The 13,341-nt window shown below is 43.5% G+C and overlaps 1 protein-coding gene, 1 long non-coding RNA gene and 1 other non-coding gene across 14 annotated transcripts in view; 2 read left to right on the top strand and 1 right to left on the bottom strand.

The window, feature by feature from the left end:
• Positions 1-4,648, bottom strand: part of NCOA2 (nuclear receptor coactivator 2) — a 287,169-nt gene extending 282,521 nt beyond the window's left edge. For 4 of the 12 annotated variants that reach the window (XM_086336624.1, XM_086336640.1, XM_086336642.1 and 1 more), the window contains exon 1: positions 3,807-4,648. The gene's annotated coding sequence lies outside the window, so the exon portion shown is untranslated. Of the gene's footprint in view, positions 1-1,615; positions 1,837-2,232; positions 2,413-3,210; positions 3,368-3,405; positions 3,770-3,806 lie in introns of those variants that run through there. The other 8 variants (XM_086336625.1, XM_086336641.1, XM_086336631.1 and 5 more) reach the window with 7 other exon arrangements.
• On the top strand, positions 4,134-7,644 carry LOC147359385 (uncharacterized). Its single transcript, XR_015140757.1, has 2 exons — positions 4,134-4,261; positions 6,888-7,644. It is a non-coding gene; the product is annotated as an uncharacterized LOC147359385 (long non-coding RNA).
• Positions 7,645-8,614: 970 nt separating this feature from the next.
• LOC147359384 (U6 spliceosomal RNA) lies at positions 8,615-8,721 on the top strand. The gene has a single exon (XR_015141378.1). It is a non-coding gene; the product is annotated as a U6 spliceosomal RNA (small nuclear RNA).
• The last annotated feature ends 4,620 nt before the right edge of the window (positions 8,722-13,341 follow it).

Raw genomic sequence — 13,341 nt, 5'->3', positions numbered from 1 at the left:
TGATGTATGGCAGAAACCAACAAAATGTTGTAAAGCAATTATCTGCAGATTAAAAATAAATTAAAAAAAAAGATGTATCTAAAGATAAAGCCAACCAAGGAGCACTGCCCCTTTACGGCCTCACACTGCAGCCCAAGTTCCCCTCTGATCCTGACATTTTAGCTTGCTCATAAAACACTCCTCTAACACTGAGCAAAAGTCATGTAAATGATATGTAACCAATGAAGGATTAAAATCAGAGCTAATCTATCTAACAAATATTAAATTCGTAATTGGTGAGCTCTTTTTCTATCCTCTGCTTCAGTATCCTAACATCTACAACTCCTCTGTTAAGACTGAAATTCCCAGGAGGAGGAAGGCTCAGCTCCAGTCTGCGAGCACACAATGGAATCACAGCTGACGACGCACATCTTTTTCTAGATGTCTCCATATGCTTGAGAGGATTTTTTTTTCCCCTAGCCAGGCATTAGGGGACTTGCTACTCACTGCCACTAAGAATCTGAAAACAGTCTCAAGGATTATTGTGGAGAAGGAGTAAAATAATGTGTTGCTCTTGAGCATACAAAAGGCACACGTCAGAGTGGCCTTCAGGAACTAAATTAACTAATGATGGGGCAGTTTTGCATGCTGTCAAATTCTGAATGTTGTTTAATTTATAATTCTCCCTACTTCTGGCAGCTAAATGTTTGTTTTATAGTCACAGTTTTTACTACTGTATCACTAAAACAACACCTCAAGGGCTACAACAAAATGCGATTAATTTTTGTCTTCATGAACACTTACAATTATAATGGATTGGGAATTCACATTATGAATCTGAAAACGGTCTATTACACAGAGGACATCGATAAAGTGTGGTAAACACTGTTCCCTAAAAACCCTAAATCCCCTAAAAAGACCCCTCAAATCTTTCTTAGTGACACCAAATTATTAAAAGCCTGAGAAAGCAGTATGCATAAGTAATCATGCACATAAAATGCCTCAAAAAGAAAAAAAAGTCTCAAGATTAAATTCATGGGATACTCATCACAAAATGAATAGATGCATTCTCAAGTTAACATTACTCATCTTTTGAACTCCCAAAGATTCTACAAATTCCAGTTGGGAAAAGGAGTCTTGCTGCTGTCAGTGTGCACTAACCTCCCCAACAAAGAGTAGCACAAGAGCACACACGCGCGCACACACACACACACACACACACAGCATAGCAGCAGCAGCTGCCGTCTTTTTAAAAGACTGCTATTCCTGCAGAGCAATCTATGATCTTTACAAAGAACCAAAGACCTATCCTCCCATTCTGAAAAGTTAGAGTTGTGTAAGTCACTAGACTGCACCCAACAGTGTAAAATAACCAAAGATGTGTCCTAACCTTGCAAACACCAAAAAAGTACCCACACACTGAACCATTCACTAGTGTTTAAGCAAACTAATTTATTTTTGAGAATCTTTTGTGTGGGAGTAATCTGGCAACCTACATTTATTCACTTTTTTTCTGTAGACAAATATTCTCTGACTGGCTTGCTCCTTAAATATCAACGCTTTAGGTTGCAAACAGTGATGCTTTGGTTCCTAACTTCATATTGTTTACTCAAGAGAAAAAAATAAAAATGCATACCATAAACTACAACTTTTTTTTTTAAATGTCATCCCAACGCCGAACTTCCAAGTGCACTTTGGAAACTGGCCCTCTAATTAATCAAGGAACCAGTGAAGCCATTACAAACAATGATGCTTAACACTCCCAATAATCAATTGACGTGAAGCTTTTCCGATGCCTTCGTTTTCAGAGCAGCCTTTCAAATTTCATTGTCTCCACGCTGGAGTAGCTATGTGAAACTGAGACAGAGGTAAACAGATAACTCCTAGGATCGTTAGCACGTAAACCGAGCGCTGAGGTTCGGAACGCGATCACTACAATATATGCCATTTTAGAAACGGGCCTCGGACAGTTACTGCCACATCCTAAGTGCCTTTAGACTTCGTTGTATCTAAGACAACGTCTCTGGTGGTACCAAAGCAATACAGTATCTCGTGCAATCTGCGTGCCTCCCCGGGTCGGAGCCCCTGTAAGTGACACTACCCCACAGATCTAGAAGTGGGTGACCAAGGATGTACAAGAGTGGATAGCTCTTGGCGTCTCCATGACTCCCCCGCCCCGCCTGCAACTCCGCTCCAACTGGTCCGGAAGAAGCCCCGCCCCCTTCCTTCCTCCGGTCCCCGCGATTGGCTTACCGACACCCGGCAGGTCAATTCCCCGCCTTCGACTGGCTCACTGCCCCATCAGTCACACGCAGCGAGATTCGGGTCGGTGGGAGGGGAAGGCAGTGGAGGAGGTGGAGTGGGAGTGGGATTAGAGGACGAGGTGACGGAGGAGGATGTTCAGGCTCGGTCCCCGGTTTGGGAAAGTTTCCCCTACGAGTGACAGACCCGGACGGCGTTAGGCCCGGTCCCGCTCAGAGCCGGTGCAGGACGCTCGGGTCCTTGATTCCCGCCCCTCGGTCCCGCAGGCCCCGGAAACCACTAGGGGGAGGGAGAAGAGGGAGGGACCAGCTAACCAGGGACCGACCCACCCCCGATCTCGGAAGAGGCGCCTCCGGGACTCCCCGGAGGGGCGGGGGGCGGTGAGCGCCGGCGCGCCGCGACGACCCCCGGCCCCCTCCCCCAGCAGCCCCCAGAGGCCCGAGAGAGCAGTGTCCCCGGGCCCGGGGCGTGACCGTCGCGAGCTGGCTGGGAGGGCCCCTCCCGCTTCCCGCCTGGGGCCCTGAGGGCCTGTCCCTTCAGGGGCGGGGAGATGGGGGAGCGAAGAGGGGGCGCTGGCGAGCCAACCCGGAACCTCCCGGCCCGCCTCCCGCCCCCAGCCCCGGCCCCTGCGCGCCTCCTGCACACACGCCCGCACCCAGAAAGTTAAGTCAGGGGCGAGCCCGGCTCGGCGCCGCCGCGCTCGGGCCCCCCGGCTCCCCGCCCCCACCGCGGCCCGGCCTGCTCGGCCCGAGCGCGCCGCCCGCCCCGCCCGCCGCAGCTCCTTCCCGTCGGCGCGCGGCGCCCCTCGCCCCCAGCCCCCGGCGCTGACACGGGCCGGGCCCGGCCGCCGGGCCGCGGATCCTCTCTTCTCCCGATGTCTCACCCCGCCGGCCGCCCCTGACAAGGCGTTTCACCTTCACACACCCCCGAGCACTTCCCGAGTCCTGCCACCCCTCGCCCGGCTCCCACCCTGCGCTGCAGTCGCTCCGCGTTTCCATGAAAGAATGCACCTTCTCGGGCTTCACCTTCCCGTCTCTCTGCCTCGCGCCCCCCGAGGGCGCAGGAGAAGCGCTCCCCGCCGACCCGCACCGGGCAGGGGCGCCGGGGCTCCGCCGGCGGGGGCCGCGCCCGCGCCCCCGGCCTCCGCCGCGCCTCGGCTCTCACCTCTTGGCCGGCGCCGCGGGCTGCAGCCTCCGCCCGCCTCGCGCTCCGGGACTCGTCTCCCGAGCTCTCGCAAAGCGCTGGAGCGCCTCCTTTCTCTCCCAGGGACTCCGCGTCTCCCCGCCGCTTCCCGCCCTCCCCACCCCCCCCCACCCCACCCCCCCCCAAGTCCCAACTCCCCAGCTTCACGGCGCCTCTCCGGGGTTGCAACTCCCGTTTTCCGCGCACCGGGGCAGCGGTTCCCCGCACACAAAACAGCCCTCTCGGTGGCGCGCGGCTCTACCCGGCTCGGCGCAGGAAGGGCGATCGCGGCCGGGGGGTGGGGACGCGGCGCCCCCAGCCTGTCCGCCGCCCGCCGCCCGCCTCCAGCCCGCCCTCGCGGCCCCCAGGGAAGGAGCGGTTACCGGCTCGGGTCGGTCACGCCGTCAGGTGCCGGCTGCCGTCGGCGCTGACCTTCGCCGCCGAAGCCGTGGCTGAGGCTGCGGCCGCCATGTTCCCGTGTTAATAACTGCTGCCTGGTTGTTTATTTCAATGGAGATCCTCCCCCAACTCCCTCCTCCTCCTCCACCTCCTCCTCCTCCTCCTCCGCGTCTCCGCACTTGCCTAGAGACACACAGACCGCGCGAGCTCGCGATCAGGGGAGGGGGCTCGGGAGTCAGGCAGTCCCTCCCTCCGCCTCCCGGGCCGTGGCCGCAGCCGAGTCCTGTCACTGGGGAAAGGACGGGGCGGAAACTTGCGTCCCGCGCCCCCGGGGAGGGGGCAAAGGTGGACGGAGGGTTCTCCCAGGAGCCGACCCTGGCCGCGGACTCTGTAGCATCTCCGTCGGCGCAGTCCTCTTAAGAAGACGACCCGGGGAGAGGTGAAGAGAGAAGGGAGAGGGGACAAAATGGGTGACGGTGGTAGCAGGGAGGGTGACCTATGGGTGACTGGAAGCGAGGGGAGAGTAAACAGATGACTCCATGGGAGGGCAAAGGGCAAGTGCCAAAAAAGCGAGACTATGGGACCGGCCGGGGCTGCAGAGTGGAGGCAGTGGGATCTTGAGGTTGCAGACGGCCAGGCAGATGCCCCCGCACGAAGATGGGGAGAACGCAGTGCCAGATTCGCCCCAGGAGGAGCCACCCGTCGGCGCTCTGCCTGCGCCCCTGGAGCAGCAGCCGGCACCCCTAGGGCGCACCTCGCACGCCCGCGTCTGCTGCTGCGCCCTGGAAGCGCCCGTTGTCCATCAGTTCTCCCCCGGCTTCTAAGAGAATTGGCTGCTTCTTGGCGGTCGCCTCTGAAGAGGGGATGGAGGGGCGCGACCGTGCGAGGCGAGCTTAAAAGGGTGCCACCCAGCAGTTGCATGATAAAGCAAAAGTGCACACAGTGTAAATAGCCTGACCTGGTTGAGCATTCTCGTCACGACCTGAGTCACAAAAGTTTTTTTATTGAAAAGTCCACTTTCTAGACAGAAAGTGATGTTGGGGGGACGCGGGAGAGTTGCACTGAAGATTCAGAGAAAACCCTTGTAAAACTCACTCGGATCAGCTTTCTGCCTTGGAAAAGCAAGTTCTTCCCAACCCAGATACACTTGGTCAGAAAAAAAAAAAAGAAAATGAACATTTGTTGAGCAAATTTCCTTATTTTTAGTCTTAAAATGAGAAAGGTCATTTGCCATGGATAATAACAGTGTTTACTGAACACATACTTATGTGTTCAGTCACTGGACTAAGTGATTTCTAGATTTTGATTCTCAAGCCTTACAAAGTAATACCATTTTTATCCTTCACACAAAAAATGAAGTTTAAAGAAGTAGGGTCATAGAGCCAGGAAGTTGGAGAGGATTTGAACCAGGTTCTATCCGAATCCAGAGCCCACACTTTTAATGGTGACTTCAACCTCAAATTTGTGGGAGTACCACAAATTTTCTTTGGAAAAAGAAAAATATGTATGTATGTATGTATGTATGTGTGTGTGTTTGACTATGGTAGAAAATATTTCCAAGTGCTAACAAATTGTTAGCACTGGAGAGTATGAGTGGGTGTGTAGTGGAATAGTAATTCACTATTATATATATAGTAGTAATATATATATAATAGTAATTCACACTATAATGTTTGAAATGTTTGCATTCACCATGTTTTAATTTCATAAATTTTTATAGATTATTTTAATTACATGGCAAACAGAATTAGACTTCTTGAAATCCCAAAGTTCTCAAAAAACTGGGGAAGAAATGGAAATGGAAGGGGTTTTTTTATGACCTGTGTTCTTCTACAAATACTTGTCCAGTGTATTCCTATAATGAGGTAGTAATCACCTGAGGTCTGTCACATTGCTGGCTTCCCATTTCCTTTCTTGTCCTCACCCTCAACTCTGAGTTGTGATAAAGGAAAGATTCTCCTTCTGGCTTTCTAGCGTTCCCTTTTTCTGGCAGAGGTCCAGAATTCATCATCCTCTGGAGCAGATTTCACACTCTCAAAAACCACCCATGATATCTGTGCAAATAAATGATTCCCCATTGTATTTCCATATTACTCAATAAAACTTACTCTAAGATGCCTGACTGTTTCTACAAAAATAAACAAAAAAACCTGACAGCATAGCATAATGAGTTCCATCTCTAGCTGCTAATCAGTTGCTTCCAACCTTGAGGAATCCTATAACTTCTACTCTCTAGTACAGCCTCTGGGCTCCCTCAACACTTCACGCCATAGTTATAACAGTATTCTGTCTTGTACTGCAGTTGTTTATATATTTGTCTTTCTCTTTCAGTAGATCGTAAGCTCTTCAGGACCCATGTCTTATTCTTGTTTTTACATGCTACAGCTCCTAACTTATTTAATGTTAACTGTTTATGTGAATCTATAAAATGTAAATGCCATTATCTGATCAATCTTCATGTTCATTTCCCCAACTCACCCTCCAATACCTTGCTCTTAAAACATATTTATGAAAAATGTTTTCAGTATTTTCAAAGAACTTAGATTTCTATAAGACCTCAGAATAATTGTTTAGTAAAACCAGCCATAATTATTGGTGAATTATTGTGTGATAAGGTAACATGAAAAGGAAGAAAAGTAAATAAATTGACTTAGTTATTCAGTCAAAGAAAAAAATGAAAGCAAAGATATAGGAACTGGATATATTACCAACAGAGAACAACCCAATAAGGAAAAAAATGTGGGTGCAAATCAGAAAGGGGAAGGAAATTATTGAAATTTAGTAGAAGCAGAAACAACACACCATAGATATATGAGGCAAGTAGATACAGAAAAAAGAAATGTCAGCCAAATCACAAATGCAACTTAAAGTAATAAAGAAAAATGATAATTTATATAGTTAACAATACACCTAAGAAAATCAGAACAATGTGAATACTACAGAACAAGAAATTCTATATTGTCTGCCTTCTCTTCCTCATTCAACTTCAAATTACTCACTTCCTTCATAGATAAGCTATATAAAAATTGGAAGATTCATTGTGATTTTTGTATTATTACTACTAGCATGCTTCATGATATAATGAGAGGTAATACGAGCTCCAAAGAATTGATGCTTTTGAACCGTGGTGTTGGAGAAGACTCTTGAGAGTTCCTTGGACTGCAAGGAGATCCAACCAGTCCATCCTAAAGGAGATCAGTCCTGGGTGTTCATTGGAAGGACTGATGCTGAAGCTGAAACTCCAATATTTTGGCCACCTCATGCGAAGAGTTGACTCATTGGAAAAGACCCTGATGCTGGGAGGGATTGGGGGCAGGAGGAGAAGGGGACGACAGAGGATGAGATGGCTGGATGGCATCACCGACTGGATGCACATGAGTTTGAGTGAACTCCAGAAGTTGGTGATGGACAGGGAGGCCTGGCGTGCTGCGATTCACGGGGTCGCAAAGAGTCGGACATGACTGAGCGACTGAGCTGAACTGAACTGAACATGGTGTGGTACACCATATTACACTATATTACAGATGATGATTGGATGGCATCACTGACTCAATGGACATGAGTTTGAGTAAACTCCAGAGTTGCTGATGGACAGGAAGGCCTGGTGTGCTGCAATCCATGGTGTTGCAAAGAGTTGGGCACGACTGAGCGACTGAACTGAACTGAATATAGTGTGGTAAGAAGAGCTATTAAAGATAGGAAAACATATGAACTGGGCTTTGCTTCTTACCATGTGGATAAATATATCAGTTTCCTCATCTGTATGATTATTGGAAGACTCAAACAAAATGATATAAATAAATGTGATTTGTTAACTCTCAAGTTCTTTACATGAATAGAGTATTATTATGTTGACTAGATCTGTGCATAGCACAGTTATCCCAGTGTTCAAATTATAAGAACAAAAAATGTATCATTCATTATATTTAATATGTAATCACTGAAGGAGAGGATCAGTTAAAACTAACTGACATTTGATTATTGAAAAAATCAATTGTTTGGCTAGGTATTTCATTCTTATTGTATGCGCTCTCCAAATCCCTTAAATATTATAGGTACCATAAATGTGTCTGATACAGGTCAAGCATACTACATATATTTTTATTTCTCATCGAAGTAGGCATTATGTGTATTATTATTCTCATTTTATGTATGAAAATAACGAGGTTCCAGGAAATTAATTTATCCAAGATCATAGAGCTGTCTTTGCAGCATGGCTAAGAGATTGCACTAAAATTCTTTTCTCCATCACTGAAAATCTCTACTACTCTAAGCAAAAGATTATCTTCATCCTTATTTCTTCAGTACCTATAACAATTATTAAAACATAATGCATGCTCAGTAAGTGATTCTGAAATGAATGAATCAAAAATGCGGGGTTCCCATCAAACCACACTACACACAACAAGACTAAAATCACCACTACTATTTCTTTCCCACTTGAAAACACTTAATCTTTAATCACCTACAGAATACAATTCAAATTCTATACCTTATATTCAAGACCATCTTGAATAAGTATGACCCAAACTTCTTTTTCTAGCAATGACAGCAACAAAAATTTTAATACACCCTCACTCATTCCACGGTGTTCTGAAAACAGGCTGACATGAGTTTTAATCTTGGCTCTTTCTAACTGTGTAAACTTATGCAAGTTATTTAGACTCTCTGCAAATCCTATCCTGTGAAATAAGGTTAAGAAAATGAAAAAGGAGGAAGTAAAATCATCTTTTGTCACGTGACTGTGTACATAAAAAATTCAAAAGAACCTATAACTATTAAAGTAAACGTAGTGCTCGCTTCAGCAGCACATATACTAAAATTGGAACGATACAGAGAAGATTAGCATGGCCCCTGCACAAGGATGAAACGCAAATTCATGAAGCGTTACATATTTTTAGGTGGATGAAACTGGAGCCTATTATACAGAGTGAAGTAAGCCAGAAAGAAAAACACCAATACAGTATACTAACGCATATATATGGAATTTAGAAAGATGGAAACAATAACCCTGTATACAAGATAGCAAAAGAGACACTGATGCATAGAACAGTCTTTTGGACTCTGTGGGAGAGGGAGAGGGTGGGATGATTTGGGAGAATGGCATTGAAATATGTATAATATCATATATGAAACGAGTCGCCAGTCCAGGTTCGATGCATGATACTGGATGCTTGGGGCTGGTGCACTGGGATGACCCAGAGGGATGGTATGGGGAGGGAGGAGGGAGGAGGGTTCAGGATGGGGAACACGTGTATACCTGTGGCAGATTCATTTTGATATATGGCAAAACCTATACAATATTGTAAAGTTAAATAAAATAAAATTTAAAAAAAAATAAAGTAAATGTAAAATCACAGGATACAAGGTCATTAGTCAAATATTATAAATTATATTTCTATATATTAGGAAGAAACAATTAGAAAATGAAATTTTTCAAAATATCATTTACAAAACATAAAAAACATCAAATACTTCGGAAAATATTTAACCAAAGATAACCAAGATCTCTACACTGAAAACTAAAAACAATGCTGACAGAAATTTACAAAGGCCTAGATAGAAGGAGAGATGTGTAGACTTGATATTGTTAAGATGTCAACTCTCCCCAAATTGATCTTTAGATTCATTACAATTCCAATCAAGATTCTGGCACATCTTTTTAGCAAAAATTGAGATGCTAATTCTAAAATTTATATGGAGATATATATATATTATCTAGAACAGCCAAGATGAACTCAAAAACAGGTTGGATAATTTACACTACTGATTTCAATAATCACTGAAGAGCTACAATAATGAAGACAGTGAGAGACTTTATTTTCTTGGGCTCCAAAATCACTGCAAATGGTGACTGCAGGCATGAAATTAAAAGATGCTCCTTGGAAGAAAAGTCCTAGACAGCATATTGAAAAGCAGAGACACTATGTTGCCAACAAAGGTCTGTCTAGTCAAAACTATGGTTTTTCCAGTGGTCATGTATGGATGTGAGAGTTGGACTATAAAGAAAGCTGAGTGCTGAAGAATTGATGCTTTTGAACTATGGTGTTGGAGAAGACTCTTGAGAGTTCCTTGGACTGCAAGGAGATCCAACCAGTCCATCCTAAAGGAGATCAGTCCTGGGTGTTCATTGGAAGGACTGATGTTGAAGCTGGAACTCCAATACTTTGGCTACCTGATGCGAACAACTGACTGATTTGAAAAGACCCTAATGCTGGGAAAGATTGAAGGCAGGAGAAGGGGACAGAAGAGGATGAGTGGATGGGATCACCGACTCAATGGACGTAAGTTTGAGTAAACTCCAGGAGTTGATGACGGACAGGGAAGCCTGGCGTGCTGCAGTCCATGGGTTCGCAAAGATTGAGCAACTAAACTGAATATTGGTGTAAGAATAGACAAACAGATCAATGGAACAGAATAGAGAATCCAGAAATAGACCCCCAAATTTACAGTCAATTGATTTTTTACAAAGTTGTCAAATTCAACAAAGAAAAAGTCTTGTCAGTAAATAAGACTGGAACAACTAGATAGCAGTGTGGAGAAAATGAATACTGACGCCCTCCTCATGTCGTGATACACAAGAATGAATTAAGACTGATCATAAACTTAGATGTAAAAGCTCAAACAACCTGCTAGGGAAAAAAACATGGGTTAACAAGTATCTTTAAAACTTTGGGGTAGACAAAGATTTTTTTTTTACAGAACTTCAACGACACTAATCAGAAAAGAAAAATAAATGATAAATTGGACTTTATTAAAATGATAAAATTCTCATCAAAAAATACCACAAAGGAAGTGCATAAGTAGTACATGGATGGGGAGAATATATCTGCAGCACACAAATCTGGCAAAGTACCTGCACCCAGAATAAGCAAAAAACACCTCTAAATTAATTTTTTTTAAAAAATCCAATTACAAGATGGAAAAAAGACTTATAAAGGCACTTTACAAAAGTATGTGAATGGTTGATAAACATAAGAAAAGATACTCCAAATCATTAGTCATCAGGGAACTAAGGCAAATTAAAACCATGGGAGATAGGACTTACCCTCTAGAATAGCTAAAATTATAAAAGCTGACAGTCCCTGGTATTGGCAAGAATATGGAGCAATTGGAAGTCATTTATTGCTGGCAGGACTATGCAAACACTTTGGAAAACAGCGTGGCACTTCCTCTTATACTAACTATATGACCCAGCAGTTCTACTCCTAAGTATTTACCTAAGAAAATACTGATCTGAATCATGATTACATTTTGACAATGGTTTGTCAAACTTCACTGAGTAGTACACTTTGGATTTATGTATTTTGCTATCAGTAAATTATACCAGAACAGATTACTATTGACATTTTTTAATGCAATAAAAGAGAAGTTCCTCAATATAATTAATTGTATATACAAAAAGTCTATAACAAATGTCATACTCAATGGTGAAACATTTAGAGCTTCTCCTAGAGACTGGGACAGAGAATTGGAAATAGAATGCCCAGGATTATCATTTGTATTCAGTATTGTACAGGAGATTCTAGTCAATGTGGTAAGGAAAGAAAAATGATGTAATTATCACTAAAGGAAGAAATAAAAGTTCCCCAGGTGGCTCAATAGTAAAGAACCCACCCGCCAGGAGACACAAGAGACATCACTTCTGCTGCTGGGTTGGGAAAATCTCCTGAAGAAGGAAATGGCAACCCACTCCAGTATTCTTGCCTGGAAAGCCCCATGGCCAGAGGAGCCTGGTAGGCTACAGTCCAGGGGGTCACAAAGAGTTAGACACAACTGAGCACACACAAGGAAGAAATAAAACTGTCATTGTTTGCAGATGGCATGAATGTTTATGTAGAAAATCCAAAAGAATCAATGAACTGCTAGAATTAAGTTTTAGAAGATCTCTGGAACAGAAGGTAAATATACAAAATACAATTGCTTTAAAAAAAATATTTTAGAGCAGTTTTATGTTCACAGTAAAATTGATTGGCAGGTCTAGAGATTTCCCATAAACTCCCCTCCCCCACACATACACTGCTTCCCAATTATGAACATCCCCCACCGGAGTGGTATGTTCGTTACAACACAATTGCATTTTTATATATTTTAGAAACAGAAAATGAAAACTTGAAATGTAAACTGAAAAGCTGTTTTGCAGTATCCATTAAAGCTGAGTATTTCTGCTTTATGACCCAGTAATTCCACTCCTATTTCCAGTAGAATTCAGTGACAGATGAACGAATAAACTACAGTATTTTTTGCACAATGGAATACTACATGAAAGTGAAAATGAATGAGTGAATGATAAAAAAGAAAATAATACAGTACAATATGAGAATCACAGCACACTTGTGGACTCTAATAAGTAAGAACTGGTCAGCTGTTGATCTCATCTCACTTAACACAAAAGTTCATGTGGGTAGGTTGAAAGGGAGTCTTAGAACAGGATGTATGTTCTAGATCGTAATCTAAACCCATAAACAGTGTTACTTAAACACTTGGTTATTTGGTTGGTTGGTTGATTGGTGACATCTTTTTATTTGGCAGCCCACTTTAGTATTCTTGCCTGAAAAATCCTGTGGACAGAGGAGCCTGGTAGGCTGCAGTCCACAAGCTCGCAAAGAGACAAGACTGAGTGACTAAGCATGTAAGGATATAACCTAAAAATTGCCATTTTAACCTTTTTTAAGTGTACAATTCAGTGGCATTAAGTACATGCACACTGTTTTCAACCACTACCCATCTCCAGAACGTTCTCATGGAAATATTCTGGACATGGTATTAAGGACTCAGTTTCCAACTCAAGGAATTTCTAAGATCCCATGTATCAGGGAGCTAAAGCACACTCAGAGAGAAAAAAGCTTCCTTCAGTTAAGACGCAAGATTTTTATAAAATCCTAGGTGTGAAGGGGAATGTCTGTGTTCATTGTTAGCTAGGACAGAAAAATACCTTCATCAAAAAGAATGCATCTGAATAACGACTCTTCTTCCTTAGAACCGTCTTCTTGCTTCTTTTGAAACAGGCTTCTGTAAACGTGGACCCCTTGACAAATAGTGCTACTCACCACAGAGCTCTCATTCTAGCAATATTTCTTGGGCTTTAAAATATAACACTCTGTTTTTATTCAAAACATTTACAGAGTCAATCGTTATATTTTAATTAGTCTATTATTTATGCATGTCAGTTTTTTACATCCTTGATGAAATGCCTATGCTTTTGGTTTATTTGTTTTAATTTTTTTAGCTTTTATCCAAGATGATTATGAAGTTTCAGGCACGCAACTACCTGAAAGATTGCCCCATCCTCAAACTCTAATTTCCTAGATCTTCACTGAGCAGTAGGCATGTGGATATTTGTTGTTCTTTATAGCTGTCACACCTGTTAGAAATATTATTTTGTGTGTATTCAGTATTTAATAAAATCAACTTTTAAACATTCCTTCTGTGTTATATATTTTACTTAAGCATATTCTTTTGTTACAAAACGAGAAAAGCTAATACTTAGATCTCGTATTTCTTTTGGACTAAATTTTA

This window comes from Bos grunniens, chromosome 14 (assembly GCF_055505025.1).
Source record: "Bos grunniens cultivar Pamir isolate PY7600 chromosome 14, Bosgru_T2T1.0, whole genome shotgun sequence".
NCBI lineage: Eukaryota > Metazoa > Chordata > Mammalia > Artiodactyla > Bovidae > Bos > Bos grunniens.
This window is presented reverse-complemented; position numbering and strand designations above follow the sequence as displayed.